Here is a 26,538-nt window from a genome sequence, read left to right as displayed (position 1 = left end):
TCAAGATTGAAGAAGCCGCAAGTCCAGAAAACTGTGAGGGCAATCTTGTTCGGAGTGAGGGTTGTAAACTCTTGGAACAATCTACCAGAGAGTGTTGTGACGGTACCGAGTGTGAGCTCTTTCAACACTGGAGCAGGTTCAGGTACATTCAGGAGCCGGTGCATGCCCAGTATTTGCCAACAGTGCGTGACAGAGACGTGACCGATCGCCCGGGCGGCTAGCGAGCCGATCAGTGGCGAAGAATGTAAATGAAAAGAGACGTGACCGATCGCCCAAGCGGCTAACGAGCCGATCAGTGGCGAAGAGGATAAAAGTATTATTTACAGGCATTTAGGTGAAGCGGCAGATATAACTTGTGTTAATTGGAAACCATAATAATTACATCGTAACACACCAAAGTGGCCAGTTTTTAGATTTGACCTTGACCTCTAAGGGTCACGAAAAGTATTCCACCATAAAGTTCATCAAATCTATAGGTTTATATAGATTACATATCTATACTCATAGATTTTGCCTTTCGTCACTATATTGGTTGCTAGAGTAATAGTTTTCCCTTTATCCCCGGAAATGATACAAAATAGCTTTGACCCAAGGACTAGAGGGAGAGTTTGAGCCTAGCATCGGTGAGAGCAAGACCATAGACAGTCGTAGCGAAGAATCAACTTTATTATTGTGTAACTATGTTACAGTCGAGTTCTCGCGGTTAAATCCAAAGAGTCACGTTTTCTGTTGAACTGTCTGCACACACTGTATACCTGCAGTAAAATTGTCGTACATGTAACATGTTTACAATTTGATAATCATGTTTATAAAGTGTGCAGTTATACAGTTAAGCATGAATATAGACAGTGTAGATATACGGTGCAAGTTTCCTGTGTGCCTAGACAAAGCAGATAAATAATAATGGTAAACAGTAAAGCAACTTGACCAAGGATAGCCAACAAAGCTGTCAGGTAATACATACAATTAATGTTATATAACCGTACCTGGCTACAATACAACACATGATTCAGTAACATTGAGTAGGTGAGTAATCCTTTATCAATGTTTCCCGTTCTCTGAGATTCTACAAGCGCGGTGGATTTAAATGTTATGTAGCGTAATATGAATTAAAGTTTTTTTTTTAGGAATGACAATGATGTGCGCAGTACACCAGGAGGGTCCTTTGCTTAGGTTGACGCTTGTCTATGCATTTGCTTGCATGCCTGCACAGCTGCACTCTCTATATACATTGTACATCTGCACTATTTACACATTGAATCAATGTGAACTTGTATGACGACTTTACAGAATGAATATATATATATATATATATATATATATATATATATATATATATATATATATATATATATATATATATATATATATATATATATATATATATATATATATATATTTACAAAGGTCCCAGTTGATGATTTACTAGAGTTCCTCATAGATTCCCTGGATAACATTTCACTGCCCGTCTCGAAAGACGACTTCATCGAACTCATCAAACTATGTATTAAGGATTGCAAATTCGAATTCAATGGGGAATATTATGCTCAAAAATTTGGTATGGCAATGGGTAATCCACTCTCACCTGTATTAAGCAACCTATATATGGAATTCTTTGAAAAGAAACTATTAAGTAATATTTTACCATCCTCAGCAGTATGGTTTAGATATGTTGATGATGTATTATGTCTCTGGCCATGTAATGAGGACCTAAAAGCTTTCCTGCCACAACTTAACAACTTAGCTCCCTCGATCAAATTCACTGTGGAATTAGAGCAAGACTGTAAATTGCCATTCCTAGACTGTCTGATACACAGAATAGGTAACACTTTCAAGTTCAGTATTTATAGAAAACCAACTAATGTGTGTTCATACATTCATTATTACTCTGCCCACCATAATAATCTACCAGAGAGTGTTGTGACGGCACCCAGTGTGAGCTCTTTCAAGACAAGACTTGACCAACACTGGAGCGGGTTCAGGTACATTCAGGAGCCGGTGCATGCCCAGTATTTGCCAACAGTGCGTGACAGAGACGTGACCGATCGCCCGGGCGGCTAGCGAGCCGATCTTTTGGTGAAGAAGATAAATGAAAAGAGACGTGACCGATCGCCCAAGCGGCTAACAAGCCGATCAGTGGCGAAGAGGATAAAGGTAAAGTAAAAGAGTCAAACAGTCAGTATTTTCATCAATGTTTTTACGTGCTTTGAGAATTTGCAGTCCGGAATTCATTGATGAGGAATATAAATATATCTATAATATTGGCTTGAACCTTAAGTACCCTAGATCTTTCATAGATAAATGCCTGAACATTACTAAGAAATCTTTCTATAGAACCGATCCCAAGCCCACCAATGACCATAAGAATCTCTTAGTATTACCATTTCACAAAAATTTCTCTCAGATTCCTTTACAACTAAAAACCTGGAACGTCAATGTGGCATTTAAAAACTCATGCACTGTTAAACAAATGTTAATCAAGAATTCCCCCAACAACACAAGTGGCTGCATTTATAAGGTTCCTTGCAAGGAATGTAATGTTTTACTTAGGCCAGACAGGTAAAGATCTTGTAACTAGACTTAAACAACATAAATATAGTGTTAGGACAGGCCAGGAATCCAATGCTCTGTTTGTTCATTTGAGGGATAATAAGCATTGCATTGACTGGGATAATGCCTCCTCAATATTACCTTGTAATTCAATTGACAGTCGGAACATTATAGAATCTAGTCTCATTAAACATACCGAATTCGTCAACATGAATTTGAGTAATGGCATGTACAAACTGGACAATTTCGTAATTAAGAAGATTTGTAACCAGGTGAGAAGGTTGGGTCAGCTTACCCTCTGATCTGACTACCGACTGCTGCGGTGCTTTTTGAAGATTAGTAGCGTCATTACCTAACACCTGACCATTGTGGACTTGATCTCACCCTCTTCTGTATATATATACCTTGTTATGTAGTTCTCCTTCGTCTGTACTCACCCCTGAAGATGTGAACTACACGAAAGCGCTTGAGAACTTCGTGTTTTCTTCCTTCCTTGTGGTTATCAGCATATATATATATATATATATATATATATATATATATATATATATATATATATATATATAATCAACACATCACCTCGCCAGGACTTGAACCCACTATCATAAGAGTGTGACAGGGCAACATTACCTCTACACCACTAGGACACTAAAAGCAGTCCTAGACTCTGTTATATTTCACACAAAGCCTGTTCAACGAGCAGTATTAATTCCCGTGAACATTTTAAGTTTGGCGGGTCGGTAGTCACCCCGGGGTCGACAGAGACATCTTGTGGCGGGGCCTCAAGTGTCTCCCCCACAACTTACCTGAGGTATAATAATGCCATAAATATCACGTGAACTCTATCACGCATAACCCTACAGTGCTATATTTAATACATTGCTTTTAGTAATAATTTTATAACATTAAAGTGAGTAATAAATTACAATTGTAAGAAAAATGCAGAAATTACTTATATAGTAAGTCCAGCATGGGTGCTCAGTATAACCTTATAATTATACTATATGCCTGAAAATTTTCAACCTATATAAAATTGAACCGATAAAATTATTTTATCTTCAAAAACTCCATTGCTATGTTATTAATACTGCACAGAGAGAGAGAGAAGGAGCATTAATTTGTGATCGAAACGATAATACTGTTACCCGGTGAAGGACACTTGGCCAAGCCGCCCCGCAGCCCGTCGTGTTTACAGTCGGTGTGTTAGATTATACATGTTTGACGAAAAGCAGATCATTTTTACGAGAAATGTAGTTGATTGCATCACATTTAACAATTTTAGTGTGTGATTAGCTGTATTGGACCGTTAGGCATGTTACAGTGGACCTATATCTCCCAGAATTAATTCTCAAAGAGCTCTTGTGAGAAATTTGTACCAGCAAGCACTAGAGCCAATGTACCAGAGGCTGAGGTCTGCACTTCATACTATGTAAGTAACTTAAACTTGCATATCTCCAACTTGATTGAGGTAGTAAGGTAACGAAAACTTAGTTGTACATTTATTCATTGTTAATTTTTACATAACCAGTGTAATAAGGTTGGAAATTCTTGTGTCTGAGTTTTGTGGATTATACTTTTATTTTAGTCATGTGTGCTTCACTGGATAAGACTTGTTATTATCAGTTTTAACATTTGTATTATGAGGATTCTTTTACGAATTCCTATTTAGTCTTTTGGGCACTTAAGCTTTAAGAAGTGCCAGTGCAAGATGTGTTGATGTTATAATGTAATATATTTCTGCCTTTAGCAACGAAGGTCTTTAGGTGCTTATTCGTAGGTTAGTAAATGCTCTACTCTTCAGCAATAGAAAATATCCTTGCCAGAGCAGGATATTTGGCACAAGAGTGTCACTGTTACTTGGCAGTGACATTTGATTAATATAACGGGTAATATTGGAAGTGCAAAATGAGTTTCTTATTTGCAACTTTGTTCCTTGTTTGTCCAATGGGACATATAAACCATTCTTCACAAATATAAATGAGTACAGGGTTATTATCAAGGCGTGGATATTTTGCCATGACCTGCTAAGTTCCTACCTTAGCTATTTTACCGTGAGTGTGCTCTGATTGGCTAATCGTCCATTACCGGTGAACAACGCGAGAACGATATATGACCGTGATTGGTGGCATTTGGCATTTATTTTGCCGTGAGTCGATCGTTGTGTAGCTATAAACATACCTAACCACAAGGAGTTGTTTCATTTTGGTAATTTTTTCCACAGATATTCTTATCATTATAAAAGAGGTGATATTTACTAGAACCTAAAGAACCTTACCTAACATCCTAGCTGGGAGAGGGGGTGACCCCCTGTCATATTAAATAAAAAGTACTTAGCCAATCAGAGTGCACTCATGGCAAAATTGTGTTAATAAGAACTTAACCAGTCACGTCAAAATATCCACATCGTAATATTAACGATTTTCCCATTGCAGCCTAATTTGTATTGATGGATCTTTTCTAACTATAATTTCTTTGCTGAGTTTGAATCTGATATTTATTTCTTGGGTAAAGGCTTCATTTGGGAGATAATTAGGCCCCTAGACTTGGACTAGCGGCACTGATTCATCTTTAGCTCGATTTTTTCCTCAGTCTAGGAAGTTAGGTAAGGTTAAGTAGGTGCTGTCTTCTAACATTTGCCCAAACTACAACATTGTCCGCTGCATAACACAGTGAAAAACCGGCAACGGACGAGTTGTCAATAATTACCAAGTACAGTAGTTAAAGAGTGAAGGCTAGACTTTATTTCTTTCATATTTGTTTTTAATCTATACTGCCATTTATTTATTATATTGCAGCAGAGACAAGGAAAAGCAATTATTTACTTGAAAAATTAACCTAAATATATTAAAAGTATTGCCATCAACATTACACATTCAAGTAGGCTGTTTCACAAGAACATTTATGACACAGACCAAATCAATCAAACCAACAGATGCAATTAGTACTGGTGTCACAGTATCTGCGCTCCCATTCCTAAGCATCCTCTTGACTACTGTGCATGCGTCAGATTTGATATAAACATCCACCCAGTGTAGTTGCTCCCCATTTGTGCACTTTCATCAAGAAGGACAACAAGAAACTAATACTGAATACAACATATATGGATAAAAGTGATTTCTAATCCAGAAATATTAACTTGGAATGAGGCTGGGCATCTTGTAAACCAGCTTCAAAAGGGAGTGATTAGATCAGTTTAGTTCCCCTGTTTTATACTGAAATAAAGCTGAATATTCATTTTCAAAGTTCATCACTCCCAAACATTGATATTTACATTGTATCTATAGATCAGAAATTATTGTGGATACAGTATACTGCAGTAGATTTTGTTAAATTAGTATTTTTCGGAGGAAGCGATAGACTGAGGGGAGCACTCAGAACGTGACATACTGCATTCTATCTATAGAGCATCCCCCCATTTTACGTGCATGTGCAGAAGAGCGGTGCGGACCTTTTGAACTTGGGTATAAGGTAGACTGACACTGGGTAGGGTTAAGATCCGGAAAAGGTCAACCACGGAACTCTGTAAATGATCTGTATATAGGAAGATAGGGCAGAAAAAATAAATATATATTAGAGCAATTCGAAAAACAACAACTGGTAATAACTGCTTGTTATCACCAGGAGTTTATAGATTTGGTTAATTTTTTCCAGAGGTATTGCTTGGATGATAGTAAGTAGGTAGTAGGCAGCTACCGAACAGGGAGGTACTACCGCCTGGGAAGATATTGGCAGCATAATGTATTGTCTATGGTAGACCCTGCTGCCATATGGCATCACAAAAATTGTGACCAAGTCCCAGGTTGCTGATCTGACTTTCTGCCTCATTTACACACAATTGTAGGGTCTCAATTGTTTCTATTACATGACAAAACAACATACATATATAGCGTTTCTCACTGTTGATTTTTTTTCATTTTTGCATTTCTTTGTATGTATTATTATCACAGTGTTGTTATTATTATTATTACCATTAATATTTTGTTTCACTTTTTATTATAAATTTTATTTATTATGAATTATTATTATTCTTAAATTTTCACCCCCCGGGCCCTGATGTGTGTCAGTGACCTGTGCCCGGGTGGGCTAATCCCCGTAAAAAAAATATATATATATAATAAAAATTATATAGCTTTTTCCAGTAATACTGGAGCAGATGGCTAACACCAGAAGTAGTTGTTTGATTTCTTTAATTTTTTCCACAGATGTTCTTCTGATGATAGTAAGGGTAAATATACATTTTAGGACCAACACAGAAACTACAGTACTTCGAAAAATTAGGTTTTCCTTGTGTATTTTGTGTTGTTTCAAGTGAATCTGACTTTAATTTGTCGTAAATGACCTGTTATGGAGATATGACCCCCCCTTCCATTACAGGGGGTCCCTGGGTTATGAACGGGTTCCGTTCCTGAGGATGTTCTTAAATCGAAAATGTACGTAAGTCAAAATACATGCTAAGTGCTTACAGAACAATATTTAAAATCCCACTATATTATAGCCAAAGCCCTTGTATACTGTCCATCTAAAATCACTTAATTTAAGACAAAAGTAGAAATAGAATGACAAAATACAGTAAATGAAAGTAAAAAATAAGTCATCAGGTAAATAAAATACCGTACAGTAGACCCTTGCCATTCGCGAGGGATAGGTTCCAAGAAATGGCGCGAATTCGCAAAACCGCGAATAGCCATTTATAGTACCTTAGTGCACTACTGTATATACCAAACAACTGACCAGCCACGTCAGCATTCATCCCCTTTTAACTTATCTAATAATAAAACTTTCTTTCTCAGGGTCATCACTGATTTCTGCCTTTTACATTTCACTCCACTGACATTAGGCAGTCTTTTAGAGGCCATTTCAAACATAAATACCAAAGTTTTGACAGTACAACACAATATGCTGCGCGGGGTGGCTCGTTGTGTTGGGGAAAAGGCTTGCAAGCTAGCCACCATCTGCTTACTGCGAATCGCAAACTCGCGAATCGCAAGGGTTTACGATACTGTAAATTTAAAGTTTAACCTCGTTCTTATTGGCGGGCGTTCATAAATCGTGCGTTCGTAAGTCGGGGACCCCCTGTACCAACAATCATGGTTATTCAAACTCAATTTTAAAGTGGGCAGGGCTTTGAAGTAGAGGGAAATTGTGGGGTAAAATACTAAAATGAACAGCAAACAAAACTTTGACAACCTTACCTAACCTATAAAATTCCCCAAAATTAAAAAACTTGGTATGTGATGGTGTTGTTGTTTTCGGTGTTCAGATGAGGAGGGACCCATAAACTCAAAAGTTATTCTTAACTTTTCAACAGGTTAGGTAAGGTTTTCAAAGGTTTGTTTGGTGTTCATGTCAGTATTTTACCCCTCAATTTCCCTCTACTTCAAAGCCCTGCCCACTTTGAACAACCAATATTGTTGGCAGTTAGGGTGGTCATATCGGTTAAATTACTCGAAAATTATAAATTTATGATGGAAACATAATTGAAGAAAAATTCTCCCTTTATAAATAGAGTTATGAAGTTCCGTGTTGGTCTAAAACGAGTCTTAACCATAGGAATTAGGAAGTGATAAAAGAGATATGACAACTTTATATTTTAATTAATTAGTATTATTATTTTTTTAGTTTTTCTCTATCCATGATCAAAAATGGTCTGAAGTGGGCAGGTCATGTAGGATGGGAGAAATTACTGGTTAAAACACAGTGAAAAACTGATCATATGACACTAAAATGATGTCTATGCGCTTTTTACACGAAAAGCAAAATTATTTACCGGAAATATTCTTCTGAAAAAGCTGCCATTATCGGCGCGTGGTGTCGTCTGCTCTTTATTTGTTATGCCTTGTCCAAGCGGGTTGTCGGTTCAAGTTTAAAATTATACCATGCCACTTCAAGAAAGTAGCGCTCATTGGTACCAGATATCAAAGTACACCTGTTTAATGTGGTGGGGCAGCTAGGAAGTTGGGTAAGAGTCTTTGGTTGGTTAGGTCAGGTTCTGTATCATATTTATTACTTACTATTGATCAAAGAACATCTGTGGAAAAAAATAACAAAATTGGACGGTGTTTTCTGGTGTTGGCCATCTTCTCCACTCTTTGATCATAAATCACTAGGGGTGGGCAGGGCATGAAAGAAGAGAGAAATTACAGGGTAAAAAGATGGCAAAAAACTGATCATATGTAAGTAATAAAACATCTGTGTTTTGGAGGCAAATAAATAAATTATTAACCATAAATCTTGGTATATACTGTATACAGCCACTCCTTGACTTACGATAGGGTTAGGGACCCAAATCCAGGTCTTAAGTCGAAAATGCGAAGATAATACATAGAAAATCTAAAATGGGTATCTCTTTTTCTTCTCAGCACCACAAAACTCACTTTTAAGCATGCCAGCCATTTTAAAGGGAATTTCAAACTAAAATTTTGTCAATACACAGTGCAATCACTACAAAAATACGTAATTTGAAAAAAAATTGGTACAACTGGGGCGGTGTGTAACCAGTCGGAATTACTGGACTTTAATTTCTCACTAGACTTGGGGTTTATTAAAGATTATTAGATGGTAATTGCAGTGGAAGCGCCCCTTTGAGAGAAATCCCGAACCAGCACAAGAACACTTAAATTTACTAAACAAAATGAATTGTCCGTGACCCGTGGAAGGATAGCGTCTGTGACTGGGATGAATGAGACACACTGTAAAATTTAGACACTTATATTCTTTCCAACACTACAGACACAATCAAATAATGGTACAGGTTGACAACCCTTTATGCGAAATTCCAAAAACCGAAAAGCTCTACAAACCGAAAGTTTTTTGAGGGGCATTTTTTTTTCTTTTTTTTTTTAAACAGGGATTAGCCCACCCGGGCATAAATCACTGACTCACATCGGGGCCTGGTGGGCGAAAATGTAATAGTAATAATAATTATAATAATAATAATTATTCATAGTAAATAAAAATTTTAATAAAAATACTGTACACCAAAATAAAATAATAATGATAACAACAATAATAATAATAGTAATAATAAAATATATTAATAAAATTAATAATAATAACAATAATACTGTAATAAAATAATAATGATAACAATAAAGAAATACAGTACAAGAATGAAAAAAAAGATCAAAAATGAGAAATGCGACCTACTGTAGACCTATGAATTATTATTACAGTATTATTATTATTATTATTATTATTATTATAATAATAATATTTTCGCCCCCTCCAGGCCCCGATGTGGGTCAGTGATCTATGCCGAGGTGGGCTTAAAAAAAAAAACTAATCATTCTGAAAACCGAAAAATTCCGAAATCCGAAATGCCTCTCGCCCCAAGGATTTCGGATAAGGGATTGAAAACCTGTACACCAATATGCGCACCTCTTAACCTGAACTTAAAACACTTCTCTGGGGAATAAAAGCTATACCTGAGATCGGAATTATAAAGAAAAATTATATGCATTAAAGGAATTAAATCACAGTATCACTCTGGTTCCACTCAGTGACGCAACATTAAAAAAACAATACTATCAGAATCATTTAAGAACTATTACTACACACATCAAGATAATATCAGTAACTGAAAAAATGGTACCTAACTACACACAAAAATACTTCTTAAGATGTTACTGGGTCCACCAATACCCGTGAACCATGCTCCACCCAACTCAGCATACACCCGTAATAAGAGAGATAAAATGTTTCTCTAGGTATCCTCTAGACTCCTGGTCTCAGTGTGTGACCATTAATTTACTCAGATAGCCTCAGTGTACTCTCAGTGCGTCCATGGGCGGGAAGAGAGAACGCCAACAGGTGACTATGGCCAGTAGGTAATACTTCTATCTGACCGAGGGCACGTGGTGTTGTGCACCCACGTGGTAAGAACTGATCACCCAATGCTGATGCTGGTCCCGTATCGTTTTAGTTGTCGGGAGCACTCGTTCACTCAAGAGATCCTTTGCTACCCCGCTAACCAGTGACAAGCCTGCACTGATCGTTCCAACGGCGACAATCGGCAATCATCAATCTCTCGCAGTCAAGTGGGTTTTGACGGAAACCCTGAAATGAACTCACTGTTAGCTCTTGTTAACTTTATCACTGCCCTATCTGAGATCGAATGAGACTTACTTGTTATACTGCAATAGCGCAACACAGGTGACTAGGCCACGTGACTATTTCTGTGACGGACGCGCAGGGACATCTTGTTGGTCCGAATGCTTTTGCGTGACTGAGGACTAGCCAGCCTCGTGTCCTCTCAAGGCGTTAGCGTAGGCCTACATGACATATTTTCCGCCTAACTAATAACTTCTTGGGACACCCGTAACATTATTCAGACTGATAAACGATCTATGATTTCAAATTCAATAATAGTCCCTTAACTTCATGAATCGCATCATTATTAATTCGGCAAATTACATTTAATATCATATAGGCCTAGTTCCACAACCTCTCGCTATGTGCGGGGAGCGCTCTCTTCCCTCAGACGACCTTGAAAACTCGGTATCGCCAATGGCGCGGCATTTGAATTTACACTGAAATTTCTGAATATTACAATCGACCCCCCTAAAAAAAGACAGCACTGTCCTCATGTGCTGAGAAAAACATGCGTACGACCCCCCCCCCTAAAAATTTGTTCTAAGAAACTGCATCTCACCCCTGCAACGTGCTAAACGCAGCATTTCTGTCTTCTCTCCTTTTCTCTCCGCTAACTATATATATATATATATATATATATATATATATATATATATATATATATATATATATATATATATATATATATATATATATATATATATATATATATATATATATATATATATATATATATATATATATATATTTCATGTAAATCCACAATGAAAACGTGGATAAGATAAATCTTGATAAAATCACACGGGAAAATGGAAACAACGGAGTACCTTAGCTTTCGTCTTTATTCAAGACATCTTCAGAGGCAAAAGCTAAGGTACTCCGTTGTTTTTCCGTGTGATATATATATATATATATATATATATATATATATATATATATATATATATATATATATATATATATATATATATATATATATATATACACACAGTCATCCCTTGGTTAATGAACAGTTCAATTAACAAAATTTCGGTTTACGAATTACCTCCCATAAGGATCTTCAATTCGGTTAACGAACAAAACTTCGATTAACGAAATCCTTACGACAAACACGTTTTATTGTGAGCACCAGCTGATTGCTGATGGGCTAGTCTGCCAATTCAGTAATCTGTTCTATGTTTACATTCATTTCCAGTGGAGTAAATATCAAGAAAGTTGTGCTCTTTAATATTTTTGCATTTTTATATTAAAATTATTAGTCATTTTAAAATTTAGTTAACATATTGATAATATATGCAGTACAGGGAACTAGTTTTTTGGGCGCCCATCAGCCGCTTGACAAACCCACCCGGCGTCAGTTTGGCTCTGTTTACAGTGGAGTGAACATCGATTTTGTTGGAGTTTTGAATATTTTTTGCATTTTTACATTAAAATTATTGGTCATTTTAAAATTTAGTTAACATATTGATAATATATAGCGCAGTGCAGTGTTGATTTAAATGAAATAATTTTGAATTACACCTAGTGAACTTAAAATTTTATTGGTGAAATTACTGCATCAAGCATGGGTCCCCTGTAAGGTGATTTCTTCTCCATCCCCACTTCCTTCTCTTCTCCCCACTTCCTTCTCTTCTCCCTTCTCCTCCACCCCCACTTCTAATTCCCATCATCATCATCAACCAGGAACCTTCTACATACACACCTCAAAATAAGTGTACTTTACTGCATTTTTTTTTTTTTTTTACTTTGTATATACTTTTCTGTGAGCTGGAACCAGAGAGAGAACTAAGATTAATGTAACTTAACATTTGTTGGTATGAAAAACTTAACCAAACAAACCTACCTGATTTACTTATGGGGCTCTGTCTCCTCCTCCCCCCATATATTAAACAGAAAGAACTTGGCATTTTCTGTACATTAATTGATATGGCCACATCAGTATTTATGCACCCCGGGTGGATGAGTGAGTTATTGCGATGACGGGAAACATCAAGCGTTGAGGAAGTGATGAAAAAATTTATTTCCGGTCTGAAAGCACAGGAAATCCCACTGTGTGGACAGTCTCTATTTAAAGGAACACTGCCGTGGTCTTTGAACAATTGATGGGTCTCGTTGTTTTTATCCCTAAATTCGCAAATTACGTCCATATAAGACAGGCAACAACCTTCACGCGTAATGCTGCAAATGAAACTGCCACGAGCCCAGGGAAAAGCACAAAAGCAGAGCACAGCCCCACTATGGCTGGGAAGACAAATTACTGCACTCCTAGGGTTAGTCCTACATATTAACCACCTAACCTTTACCTAAACTAACCTAACCTTAACATGCCTTACCTAACCTAACCTAAATTTAAAATGCATAATAGTGGCATCCTAAGTTACATTTACATATCATCAACAGATTTATAGATATGTTGGAGAAATGATTATTAAAAGTTTGTTATGTCTGCAAATGTATTTTTTTTTTATTCAAAAATTTCTAGAGAACTTAATTGTTTGTCATGTGCGTTGCGACTTTCTTCGGTTAGGTTAGGTTAAGTTAGGTAGGGTAACATTAGGTTAGGTTAGGTTTTGTTAGGGTAAGATACATTTCACTAATTTTGCAGCCAAAAAATCACTATTGAATGAATCGGATAAAAAAATCTATGAACATGAATCTTTTTCTAAGAAAAAAAAGAAGGCGTTACCACTTAATTTTTACCCCCCTTTTTTATTAGGTTTGATGAACTTAGAGAGTTAGGTATTATTTAACTCTGAGTCATGGGCACTTATTGGATACTCGGCAGAATAACTTGGTCCTAGTAAAGGTGGTGTATAAGCAAAAATGTTCACTTGACCTCATAATTGGCTTTCATTACTGAAGGATATTTACAGCTAAACCACATTAATAAGGTCTATCTGCAATTTTACTCAGTCATAAAAAAAAATTGTACCTTAAATGTGGACAATAAAAATTTCTTTTGGTACAAATTACTGTACTTAAAAAGTTGTAAGAAGACAAAAGCTGCGTCTCTTCCATTCTGCGACAAATAGAAACACTCATGCCTCTTATTGTAAAGAAAAAATATGAACTAAAACGACAAACTGTAATATATTGTATTTTAGTATGTTGATGTACAAAACATTTTATTCATTATTCTATGATAAAACATCTAACAAGCATTATTAAAACATATACAGTATAGTCTCGATTTACGCCGTCAATTAAACCCGTGGAGGTCCGCATAAAACGAGGAATGCGTAAACGAAATAACAGAACATATGGGATTAATTGAAATAGAGACTGGGCCGACCCCCAGACTACACTTGTTCCGACACAATACGTATGTTGTAGTAAAAAGAACATCTTAATTTTATGATGGTATGCACACACAATTAATAATTTAAGAGAAATATCAATAATATTAGGTTTTTAACACTTATGTTAGTAGAAGAGATGGCTGGGCACACGGGGATGGGGGGTTGGTTCCGAGGCAGAGGGCAGATTATTGGCCCTCACCTGTATCACTATCCACCACAGAGGCTAGCAGGGCCTCCTTGTCAAACCCCTCAAAGTCCATATCCTCACTATCACTGACTTGGGCTAGCTGTGGCGGGTGAAGAACTCGGTAATGTTTTGTTGACTGGGCAAGCAAGATTAAATAGACCAATCACAGCTAGCGGCAGAGGGAATGCGTGGGTGGCAAGGATGCGTGGCCCAATCACAGCCAGATACGTCATATGACGTCAGCGATAACGTAAAAACAACCTACTGCGCACCCTCCCCCTGCCGCTTCCTGTGTAAATAATGGAATGTACCGCATAACTAATAACTGCCGCGTCTAGCCAGGTGCCGCGTAAATAACCAAACGCGTAAAGGAAATTCACGTAAATCGAGACTATACTTTATTAATTTTTCTTATGCGATCGGGAAATAGCGACTACTATATCCGGGTTGATCGTGTTGCAGCACCTCCTTAGGTGCTGTAAGTTACCGGCTAGATTACGTGCTCACTTACGGAGTCTGCAGCCAAATATTTGTTTTGAGTAGTATACTTTACCGATCGGAGACTGTAAGTCCAGTTACGGGGTAAACAAAGAGATACTGTACTACAGTCCCGGAAATGTTTTTGAGTATGCAGCCCCTGTGCTGTAGGTTCCAAAAGCTCTTCTACGAATGCCTGTATAGAATCAGTACCATATTGTTGAGATTGAATTCATAATCGGTGTTTGGATACCCTGCATTTTAATTTAGAGGTGCATTGAATTCAAAGTCAAATGTCTATTACTATTGTTCTTCCACAAGGAGACACATTGCCTAATGAATGCAATTATGTCGTTGTCATCTGGAAAATCCATAAGTTATCGCAAGCTATTTGTGCTTGTTAAGGATCCACCTTTACCAATATAAGAATGCAGTACCTGTACTCTATAGCTTCTTTGTTGGAAATTTGTATGTTTTGATTTTGTTTTTTATGCAATTTTGATCACACAAAGTGAGCAGGTCTTTCAAGTAGTAGGAAATTGTTGTGTAAAAACATGCAAAACTATGAGGAAACCAAACTTAACTATTACAGAAAACTTTAAGAAGTGTAATACTGTATTTTAAAACAGGTGCCCGGGTTAAGGAGCCGAGTTAGGAAATTTTTCAATACTGTAGAAGAAAAGTTCTTCATTGTATCAAGAACATCCAAAAAAATGATGGAGGAAATAAATTTTTTCCAAACAAAAACATCAAGAACCAAATCTAACGACTCAAGAGAAACAAGGACCTGACATAGCTAACCTCTGTTAGTGTGTGTAAACCTAACCTACCAAGACAAAAGAAGAAATATAGGAACCTAAAGAATCAAACCTGAAATCGAAAGGTCAGAAAAACTCGAAAAATATAAATTGCTGATGAAAATGCCAGAGTAATATTTTTTATTTTTATTTTTTTTCTGCAGGTACAGTAGTAGGTATTAGGCAGCTATTGCCTGGGAAGATATTGGAAGCATAATGTGTTGTCTAATGGTAGACCCTGCTGCCATATGCCACCACAAATATTGCAACAAAGTCCCAGGTTGCTGACCTGACTTTCTGCCTCATGTACCCGGTACACACAATTGCAGGATTTCAATTGTTTCTCTTACTTTGACAACATAACATATATACCTGTACTGTACTGTATATCGTTTCTCGCTACTATTTTATTTTTATTTATTTTTTATTTATGGACCTTTATTATTTTTATTATTTAATATTTATTTATTTTTAATTTATATTATTATTATTACATTATTATTATTATTATTATTATTATTATTATTATTATTATAGTTTTGCCCTTGGGCCCTGATGTGGCTCATTGACCTGTACCCTGGTGGGCTAATCCCGAAAAAGAAAAAAAAATACTGTACTGTATATTGTACAACTCATTATAGAGTTCTGTGGTTGACTTTTTCCGAATTTTAACCTCAGGTAGTCGAGTCATCTGAAATGGTTTAGTGTGACCGCTGCTCTGAGGAACCTTTGATGACAAGACTGCACTTTGTACAGTGTTGTTGGTAGATTTTTGTACAGTATTATCTTCATCAGTTCATGCCTACTTTTTTATTTGGAGTGGATCCGTGCACTGCACAGGTACATTGCCTTGGCACTGTGCATATCTTTGTTCAGTACTGTAGCTAGCTGTACACCATCATGAGGGTTTGTGCTTGGGAATCTTAATTAATGGTGTTTTATTGCTCTACAATATAATTTGTAGAGTTATGCATATGGTGATAAGTGTAGTTGAAGAGACTGGGAATTGAGGGAGTGTCCTTACTCCTCCTTTCATGTACCAGATACTTTGTATAGCTAGATAACAGATGGCCAAATGGGCTCATAACTGTGTCATTCTGTGGCTGCATAATCTAACCAATCATAAATCTACACAAGAAAGTTTACATAGCCATAATGAACAGACTAATACTGGATACTGCAACTATTTATAGTGGCCACATGAGCAGTCTTGCAGCACTGTACATACACTAGGAAGTGCGTAAAGCCATAACACTATACACTTGGGGCTGAGCACAAAGACACTTTTTATTGTTTTCCATATTCCTGGCCACCAGATTTACATCCTAGGTCTCTAGGCCTATGTATTAAAACAAGGAAATAGTTTGTTTAGCTGGATAACCTGGCCATTTGACACAAGAGGTTCTGTTGCAGGGTATCCTTGTTCACAATATTTATGTTATGTTTATGATATTTATGTTAAATTGATAATGTTTCATCTGTGGTTTTGGGTTACATATACAGTGGTCCCTCGATTAACGAACACAATTGGTCCCACACAGTCGTTCGTTAGCCGAAAATTTTGTTAACTGAATCTATTACAGGGGTACCTCGGTTAACGAGCACAATTCGTTCCAGAAGGTTGCTCGTTAACCGAAAAATTCGTTAACCGAAACCATTGTTTCAATGGGTTCTTGAGTAATTGGTTCCAGCTCACCGAAAATTACATACAAACTAAAAATAAATGCAGTAAAGTACACTTACTTTGAGGTGTGCACGTAGAAGGCTCCTGGTTGATGATGATGATGATGGAAATTAGAATGGGGGTGGAGGAGAAGGGAGAAAAGAAGGCATTTCACCCATAAAATTTTAGTTCACTTGGTGTAATTCAAGATTATTTTCTTTAAATCAACACTGCACTGTATTATATATTGTCAATATGTAAAATATATTTCAAAATGACCAATAATTTGACTGGAAACACAGAAAAAAAGCACTTATGTTGAAGAGTCTCAAACAAGATGTTCCTTCCTCTGAACTGGTAAACAAACTGACGCCAAGCTTGGTGTGTTGAGTGGCAGTTTGGCGCGCAAAAAACTAGCTTCCTGTACTTCAATTATGTTCAGTAATTGTTAAGATGATTAAAAATTTAATATAAAACTTTTAAAATTATTGAATAGTACAACCTTCTTGATATTTACTGAAATGGTAAGGAATTTAAGCCCTAAAACCGATTATTGTATTGGCGGACTAATACTACAGCTGGTGGGCAGGCGAAAACATGTTGGGAAAAATTCGTAAGAAATTCGTTAACCGAGGGTTTGCTCGTTAACCGAAGTGAAGAATCTTATGGAAGGTAATTAGTTAACCGAGGCGTTCGTTAACCGAGGGATCACTGTATTTCAATGGGATATTGGGTAATTGGTTCCAACTCAGAAAAAGTACATACAAAGTACTGCATACCAGTAACAGAATTAACAAAGTATTAAATATAAACTAAATACAGTACTGTACTGTACAGTATACTGTATAATAATACATAATAACAATAGAATACTATATTTTAACTTACTTTGAGGTGTGTATGTCGTATTCCCGGCAGCTTTGTTTACATATCAAACAGCTGATTGCAGAGGCAGTCGATGATGACATGCCATCTTTTTACAGAGTGCATTGGTTCTAATGCCTTGTTCATATTTCATAATAATTTCTGCTCTGTATATTATTAATATGTGAACTAAATTTCAGAATGACCAATAATTTTAATGTAAAAATGTAAAAATATTCAAGAGACTCACAAACTGGATGTTCACCCCGCTGTAAACAACGTTAAACTGAGAAGCGTTGGTGGTTGATTCGATCAACTGAAGGGCACACAAAAACTGTTCCCTGTACTGTATATATTATCAATATGTTAACTAAGTTAGAATGACCAATAATTTTAATATAAAAAATGCAAAAATATTCAGAACAACAACATTCTTGATATTTACTCCACTGGAAACGATTGTAATCATAGAGCCAATTACTGTATTGGTGGACTAGCCGATCAGCTGATGCGCACAACAAAGCGTGTTTCTCGTAAGGCTGTCGTTAATTGAAGTTTTGTTCGTTAATGGAATTGAAAATCCTTATGAGAGCTAATTCGTTAATTGGACCGTTCGTTAATCGAGCGACCACTGTATAACATTACAAGATAAAGGGACTGAAATCTTTTTTTATTATTCCAACAATACAATATCATCACAGTAAATAATGCAACTTCAGTCCCTGGGGTCTCCAGTAGGCCTAATCTTTAATGAGATATATCTTTAAAGGAAACGACTGTACCAAACCTACCCTAACCTTCCCTTGTATTTATTACTTATATATTTTTTTTAATTAAGGCAGAATCAGACGGAACTGGAAAACTACTTAGTGAAAAAATACTAAAACTTTAAAAATGATACCAGTGAGGTTTAGAATTAGTTGACAATATTAGCTGTATTTTACACTTATCCAGGGTACCGTACCCAGTTTAAAAAAATTTAGTAAACATTGTCTACAAATAATGAGAAATTAAGTGGTGAACCTTCCTTACTCCTTTAACCTAACCTTGATATCATCTTTAGTTTAGATTTCTACAAACAGTTTCTTCTTTTCATGCACAGTATTTGTTGGAATTTTATTGCCTCAGGAGTGAAGTAAGGTACTGCACTGTTCAAAGAAAAAAGAAGTGAACAGAGTAGATAATGACTTGAAAAAGGGTGAATAAGACAAGTTTGTTCTAAACTTCATATCTATTTACACTTCAAATTTAACTATGGCCAGCACTTTTCCCTATTTATGCAAAGAAGTGTACTGTACTGTATTGTAATTAAATACAGGACATACAGTGTACATTGTATGCTAAAAATAATTAATGTTACTTACCGGTACAAACAAAAAATGTATGGTTAAGGAGAGGTTTTCTATTATATTTTGTGTTATTACTGTATTTGGTGGGATTTTTACTAATGCTGTATGTCTGTTTCAGTACTGTAGAAAACTCTACTGTACATGGAATGGTGATCCAGTGGAAAAACAGAAAACTTGTGCTCTATCACTAGATTTTTATTTTGCAATACTGTAACTGTCCATAGTATGGTACCAGTATTACAGTAAAACAAACACATCACGAAAGATTATGTCAAAAATGGACAAGAAATAAAGTGATGATTCTTTCCTGAACCTTCATCAGCAAAAACATTGATCTTCCAAATGGTGGGGTGTTTTATCACAAAGGTTATGATCCTGCTTACTGTGTTTCACTTGATGATTAAAAACCCAAGTCAAACCTAACCTAGCATAACAAAAAGATTTTGGGTGTTTAATCATCGGGTGAATTGTGCAGAGTTATCTAATCTTCAGGAAACCATTTATTCAACTGAAAAAGACTTTACAATGTATTATTTTAGAGATGTTACCCTAATTCATGTTTTTCTCCACAATTTGTTTGACAAAGGCATATTTTTAGCAGTACAGTATACAGTATAATATTTTACAAATCTGGAACTTCATGATGTATACAAGTACTGTACTGTACAGTAGCCTACAGGCCACTGCTTGAGCCTTTTGTAAATTGACAAAACCCACTCACATATCATGTCAGATCTTAGAGGGAACAAGCCACCGAGCATTGCACAGACAATGCAAAAATTTTAATTTCTGCTAACATCAGACGTATATATGTAATATATTTCTCAATTTGCCAAAAGCACAAGGCACCAACATTATTGTTTGCTATACAATTGGAGAAAGTATACCACTCTTAATGCATTGGGAGGTTGCAAATTTGTAGATTACAAATAGGAACTGACTTTTAGTTGTAAACCAGTCATTAAGATGGTACTTAAAGAATAGGACATTACCAAAGATTTTTTGTGATTTTATTGTTTAAATGTGTTTACTATACCATGATTCCAGCTGTATGTGCTTATTACTGTACTACTGTATATATTACTGTATTGTGACTTTTTCTTATAGAAGAAGTATCTCTTAATGAAAAGTAGATTACAACATACCTTTTTTGAGGGGGGACAACTTTGGTAATCACTGTACGGTACTGTGCTGTATTGTGATCCAGCTTCTGTAAATAAAAGCAAACCATCGCTGAACTGAATATGTTGAGGAAAAATATAGCACGGTACATATTGACAATTGCTGCTTCGTAAATGATTTCCAGACTCGGTCAAATAAAGAGTCAGTTTTGTAATTCATTCATTACATCTTAGTCTTTTATAGAATGAGGCCTTATGTCATTACTTTATACAGTGCATATACATAATTATGTCCAGATGCATGCAAGCATAGGGAGGTGCGGGGTATCTTGCACTCTCTTCTGTACGTCTATACGAGGTGGGCGGGGCCAACCATGACTCCCCCACCCTTGGGTTGGATGCATTTTCAGTTTTGAAGATGAGAGCTGAAATTTGGTAGGAAGGTGTGGGTAGATGTGGGGATGATGATACACTATCTCCTGTCCCTCCACCTGGGAGAAGCCAGGTAACTCAGCTAGTTATACAGAATACAGTCGTTGTTAAGCATGCGTAGCTACGTAAGTGTAAACTTTACCAGGCACTTAAGAATTTGTGTCCAGTAGCAAAAAGTAACAAGTTAATTTTTTCATTTTTTCTATAACTAACACTATAAAGGATCACTGTTAAATGTTCAAGTGTCTAGACAGAAGAGTAGCACTAATGATAGTTTACAGGTCTTAAACACTCTTGATGGAAAATTAGCTTAATGCTGTCTAGACGAGAGAATAACTCAAAGGTTCTTGACCGCCAAGATCAGGGGGTTTCAAACGCATTTGCTACGGCGAGCCAGATTTAATATGAGTACACACTATGCTGGCCATGTAACATAATTATGAGCACTTCGCAATCGCCTCTTTGGGGAGTAGTGCGGCAAAATAAGGGAGGTGGATACAGGAACAGGACTAGAGGTGCTGGCGGCTTAGGGGTGAGGTCTTAGTTTACATGAGAGTGAGGGACAAGCCCCCTGCCTAAGGGCGAGTGCACAGCTCTTAAAAAAAAAAAAAAACACTGTGTCATGTGTTGTAAAATACAGTATATAGTTACCTTGATTAGTCTTATTGCCTGCTACTCCATGATACTTGGCATCTCTTGGTATGGACAAATGCGTCAAAGTTCGGAGCTAATGACTGAGCTGCAGCAACCTTCAGTATTGAATTCAGGTGCGCATCAGTAAGTTGAGAATGAAGCCAAGATTTGTTAATGTTCTTTACAGAAAAGAGCTGTTTACAAACATATGTACAGCATGCTCTTCAAATTTGCGGATTTTTAATTCGAGCACCTGAGTTATTCACGGCAGACACCCTGGATGTACCCAAGAATGTCTAAGGGTAGTTTTAAAGTTGCTGGCATTTTTGCAGCTGGGACAGGGAGCCATTTCTTCTAGAGACAGTAATTTCCTTTATCTGTATTGTATATATGTGTGTGTGTGTAGAGACACACACACAAAACACATACAAATACAGTACTGTAAATAAAATGGGAAAGATCCTCTCACAAATAATCAGAAGCAAATGTAGTATTAAAAATGTTGAGTCTACCCTTCAAGTCTACTCCGTGCTTTATTAATAACAAGGCACCGAGTGGACTTGAGGGTAAATTGTCACATTTTTAATAAATTTGTTTCTGATTATTTGTGAGGGAATTCTCCCAATATTATTTATTTGTATGTGTTTTGTGTGTGTCTACACACACACATACATATTTACAATACAGGTAAAGGAAATTACTGTCTCTAGAACGAATGGCTCCCTGTCCCAGCCGCAAAAATGACGGCAACTTTAAAACCACCCATAGACATTCTTGGGTACATTCAGAGTGTCATCCGCGAACAATAGAGGACCGCAAAATAAAAAATCGGCGAATTTGTGGGGCCCCTGTATTATTTGTGTGTGTGTGTTTGTGTGTAATAATAATAATAATTAACGGTTTATTGAAAGAGCTTGGCAGCCAGATGGCTGAAAATATACAGTTACATATTTGGGGAATGGGTTTCGAATTACAAATAATATACAAGTAACATAAGTGATACAAATAAGATATATAATAACTAGATGGGGAAAAGCTCAAACTACAGTGCATTTCAACATAGTGACAGTGCAAGAAGTAGTATTTACTGGGAATGAATACTCTGGTTTATTACAAGTTATTGATAATTTTTACAATGGTTGGGACTGGGCTGTTCTTATAGCGATCAGTTCGTGCACGTATGGGCTGGATGCGGTTGTGGTGTCGAACAGCAATTCTCGGGCTAGGGATCTCAGGTGGTAGTAGGAGCCGGTGTCGAGGATGGTGTAGAAGCTTCTTACCAAATTTGCAGATGAGGTCGTGGTGATGGTCAGTGTGAGTCGAAAGGGTCAGTGTGTTGAGCGCTTCTTGATATGTGGAGTAGGAAGGGGAGAGAATAATCTTGCATGCCCTCTTTTGCACTTTTTCTAGGTGTTTACGTTGTGTGGCATTTAGGGAGGAAGACCAGGTGGGGAGGCATAGGTGAGCTTGGGAAGTATGAATGTTGTGTAAACACTGAGGAGCTCGGGTGCAGGAACTCCGAGGGACTTGAGTCGGCGGAGGAGGTGGAGACGGAAACTGGAGGATTTGACAACTTCACTGACGTGTGGTTTCCAATTTAGTTTGTTGTCTATGGTGACGCCGAGAAGCTTCGTGGAATCTACAACCTGGAGTGTGTGTGTGTGTGTGTGTTTGTTTGTTTGTTTGTGTGTGTGTGTTTGTTTGTTTGTTTTACAGGTAAAAGAAATAATTGTCCTAAGGGCAAACACATAAAGGGAATATACATTTCTTTGTACAAAGCTACAGTATACTGTACCAAGTTTAATGTTATGGTGTCATCATCATCAGGAAATGTTGGACATTTTGCTGACCGGTTTATCATTTTGTCAGTTTTTATCAGTCACAGCATAAATGTAAACATATTTATTTTTACTGTAGTAACCAGAGGTTCACCCAGGTTTTGTAACTGGAGGGAACCATGTGAATCAAGGGGAGGCTGTGTCCAGTATTTAGACATAACTAATACTGTATAAGGAAAGATCAGTGTAATAACAACATACCGTATGCCTGCAAATATTGAAAGTGATAGTCTGTACTATATATATTGCTGTACTGTATTGTAATGCCGTAAATAGTGAATCATATTGTTTAATCTATGGTATCAATATCAGTGTAGCTATAAGACCTCTGAACATGTGAATGGACAATACTGTATAGTACTGTACAGAGTACTGTAGTTGCCAACAAGGACAAATTTGAAAATTGTGATGTTTGTTTTGTATTTCATATTTTACCTGAGAATAACCATATAGAGTATACTGTGCTGTACTGTATGTACTGTACTGTACTGTTTAAAATGTACTGGTAAGTGTTGTGCAGCCAATATGAAACAAGATTGGCTTGTATGTTTACTGTACTGTATAATACAAACTGTTAGGGTACTTTAACATTTAGTATTTTTGTAAAACATGTGTATGCAAAGATAATACTGTACCAAGGATGAGAAAGATGTATTATTTGTTCCAATCATTTTCTTTTACTGGGTGGTTGTCCTGAACACTGGTGAAGTGGTGGTGACGAGTTCAAGGAGAAAAGTGTCATATGTGATGTAAATGTGAAAAGTTTTATCATACTTAAGGCAGATAGCTTGTTAGTATGTTCCAATTTTAATTTCATTATTTTGATTTTCATGAACTTTTTGGGTGGGGACTAAGAAAAGCTAGGAGACTGACAGGTGTAGAGAAACTGGGTTTTAAAATGAAGTGAAATACTGTACCTGTGCAGAATTCCAGCTAAGTCAGATTTTGTTTTGAGGTTGTTCAAAAACATTATCACAATTATGCCTGAAAGCTCCAACAAAAGTAATTTAAAAAGTTAATTTAACAACCCTATTAATTGCTGCTCTAGTACCTGCTGTTTTTAGCGATAAGTAAATTTTAAAGCCAAAATATTTCAAGTTTATTGGTACTTTTCTTAGTTTTCATCTACATTATCAACAGCTGATCAAAACATAACTTGGATCACATGGAGATAAATCACCCCAGCTTATACATTTCACCTGATGATTAAAAACCCTAATTCTGCCTAAGAGGATAGGTTAGTGTTGGGGTGGTTAATCTTACAGTGAAATAAGCTGGGACGTAAATTTTTGTGTGATAGTATGACGATAATTTTGCATGAACCTTTTTATGATGACTGTCATTGGTGACTGTTTGACAGGAGCCTTTTATAGTGTTTGAGCTGTTTTCATTTGCAGAGGACCTTGATTTTGTTCTGAAAATATGACCATGTAACAGCATAGTCACTCCTTCAAGGTCTCTTAGGACAATATCTCTAACCTCTTCCTCCTTCTCCTGTAATTTTATTTTGTATCAGCATGTAAATTTTATTGCCTATCACCATTAAGCTCTTATATTTACAATAGTCCATTTTATTACATTGCTCATTCTCATTACCCTCACTTACAGAACTGTCATTGTTCAATTTCCTAAGAGGCAAAATTTACTTTATTACTCATATCATAACAAGTGCTCTTGTTCCAGAAAGATTTTTACATTCCAGGAAAAAAAATTAGTTAGAATTTCATGTTTCATACACTTCATTGATTTAAATTTCATTTGGGAAAAAATTTGATTTATTCAATTTAATTTTCCTCAGCTCAAAAAGCTATAAATGGCTGTATTGTATTACTCTTGATTGGAAGAACGTGGTCACATTACTGTACTTTATTAAGATTGGCTGTCAGCTTAACCCTTTATTCTTGTTAGACTGTTTGAGATAGTAAGGATCTTCTATTATGGCCTGAATAATAAATGAGATGCATTCAGTGTTGTGATCAGGCAGGGTTGGTGGACTATTCTGTTGCTGGGTTGGTGTCCAGTCATGTAAACACCTGGTCTATGCTAAACTTCACCTGGTGGTTACCACCTCCTTAACTGCAGGGAAATGAACTACAGGATAAAATATCTACTACTGTATTATTTTATTTTTATATTGTTATTGTCATGCAGCATATATGTTACAGTATATACTATAGTAGTACCCTGGACAAGATGAAGGCATGGTGTCATTTGAGAGTGTTCTATGTGATCAATGTTTCTATAACCTATACATTTCATACTCACTACTGTATATTGATTTATTTGACTCTTGAAAATACATACTGTATGCCTATGTGATTGAGAATAAAGTGTCACCCTCTGGAACACACTCCACAATACTGTAGACAGCTCCTTGAAATCTCTTGCTCTGCTCGAAAATGCTGTTTGAAAGCAAGTTATTACACCTTGCATAAGAGCCATCAGTATTTTCTTCAGATATAAGTCATTAATGAAATACAGTACTGTAGTAGGGACTTTATTGTTTTCACCTTTTCAATGAAAGCTTTATTGCAGAGGGGATGGATCTCATAACCCCTTCGCTGCAGATGACTACTTCACGGTGTCATAGAGCGGCAAAGTGTTCCGTGAGGATAACAGGAAGTATGGATACAATCACCAGTCGTGTTCCGTGCAGATAACAGGAGTTATGGATACAGTCACCAGTCACTTGATTGTTTAATCCCAAAATTCCCAGTACATGGATGGCATTACTAAGGGCATGTGCTGAGTAACCTTGCCTGGTTGCCTGAACCTGCAGCACCACGTGAGTTACAATTAACAAGAAAGACTATAGGATTGTTTAAAGGTATTCATTCTGTCAAGTGGTGTCTAGAGATGGTGATTTCTGAAATTAGGTTGGCATATTATGGTTAGTTAAATTGTAAGTAATTGTTGTGTTGTTCAAGAATTGTGCAGGTGAAAGTTGCAGTGAACTTGAGTTTTACGTATTATGTGGCCTCTATTGTAGGCCATTGTGAAGTGACTTCAGATTATCCAACTATGGACACCCTTTGGCAGAGCCTACTTTGCTCGAGAGTCTGTATGCTTTCTTAGGCAAGGTGACAGGTCACTACTGTTCAGTCAGTATAAATACCACAAACAGCCATTCTCCTCATTGAGCCAGGGTTTTGGGTTCTGAAGCAATCACCAGTACTTATCCCATGGTTCCTATAAATATCAGTGAGTCAGCAAATACACTTACACAGACTCTAAACT

At 36.6% G+C, this 26,538-nt stretch overlaps 1 protein-coding gene across 3 annotated transcripts in view; it reads left to right on the top strand.

The window, feature by feature from the left end:
• The first annotated feature begins 3,709 nt into the window (after positions 1-3,709).
• LOC121879913 (serine/arginine repetitive matrix protein 2-like) overlaps positions 3,710-26,538 on the top strand; it is a 97,018-nt gene continuing 74,189 nt past the window's right edge. For 2 of the 3 annotated variants that reach the window (XM_042386710.1, XM_042386712.1), the window contains exon 1: positions 3,710-3,979. The gene's annotated coding sequence lies outside the window, so the exon portion shown is untranslated. Of the gene's footprint in view, positions 3,980-25,836; positions 26,087-26,538 lie in introns of all 3 variants that reach the window. The other variant, XM_042386711.1, reaches the window with a different exon arrangement.

The sequence above is a fragment of the Homarus americanus genome, unplaced genomic scaffold (assembly GCF_018991925.1).
Source record: "Homarus americanus isolate GMGI-L3 unplaced genomic scaffold, GMGI_Hamer_2.0 scaffold29478, whole genome shotgun sequence".
NCBI classification, from domain to species: domain Eukaryota; kingdom Metazoa; phylum Arthropoda; class Malacostraca; order Decapoda; family Nephropidae; genus Homarus; species Homarus americanus.
The sequence above is the reverse complement of the archived record's forward strand: the minus strand, read 5'-3'. Positions and strand labels throughout refer to the sequence as shown.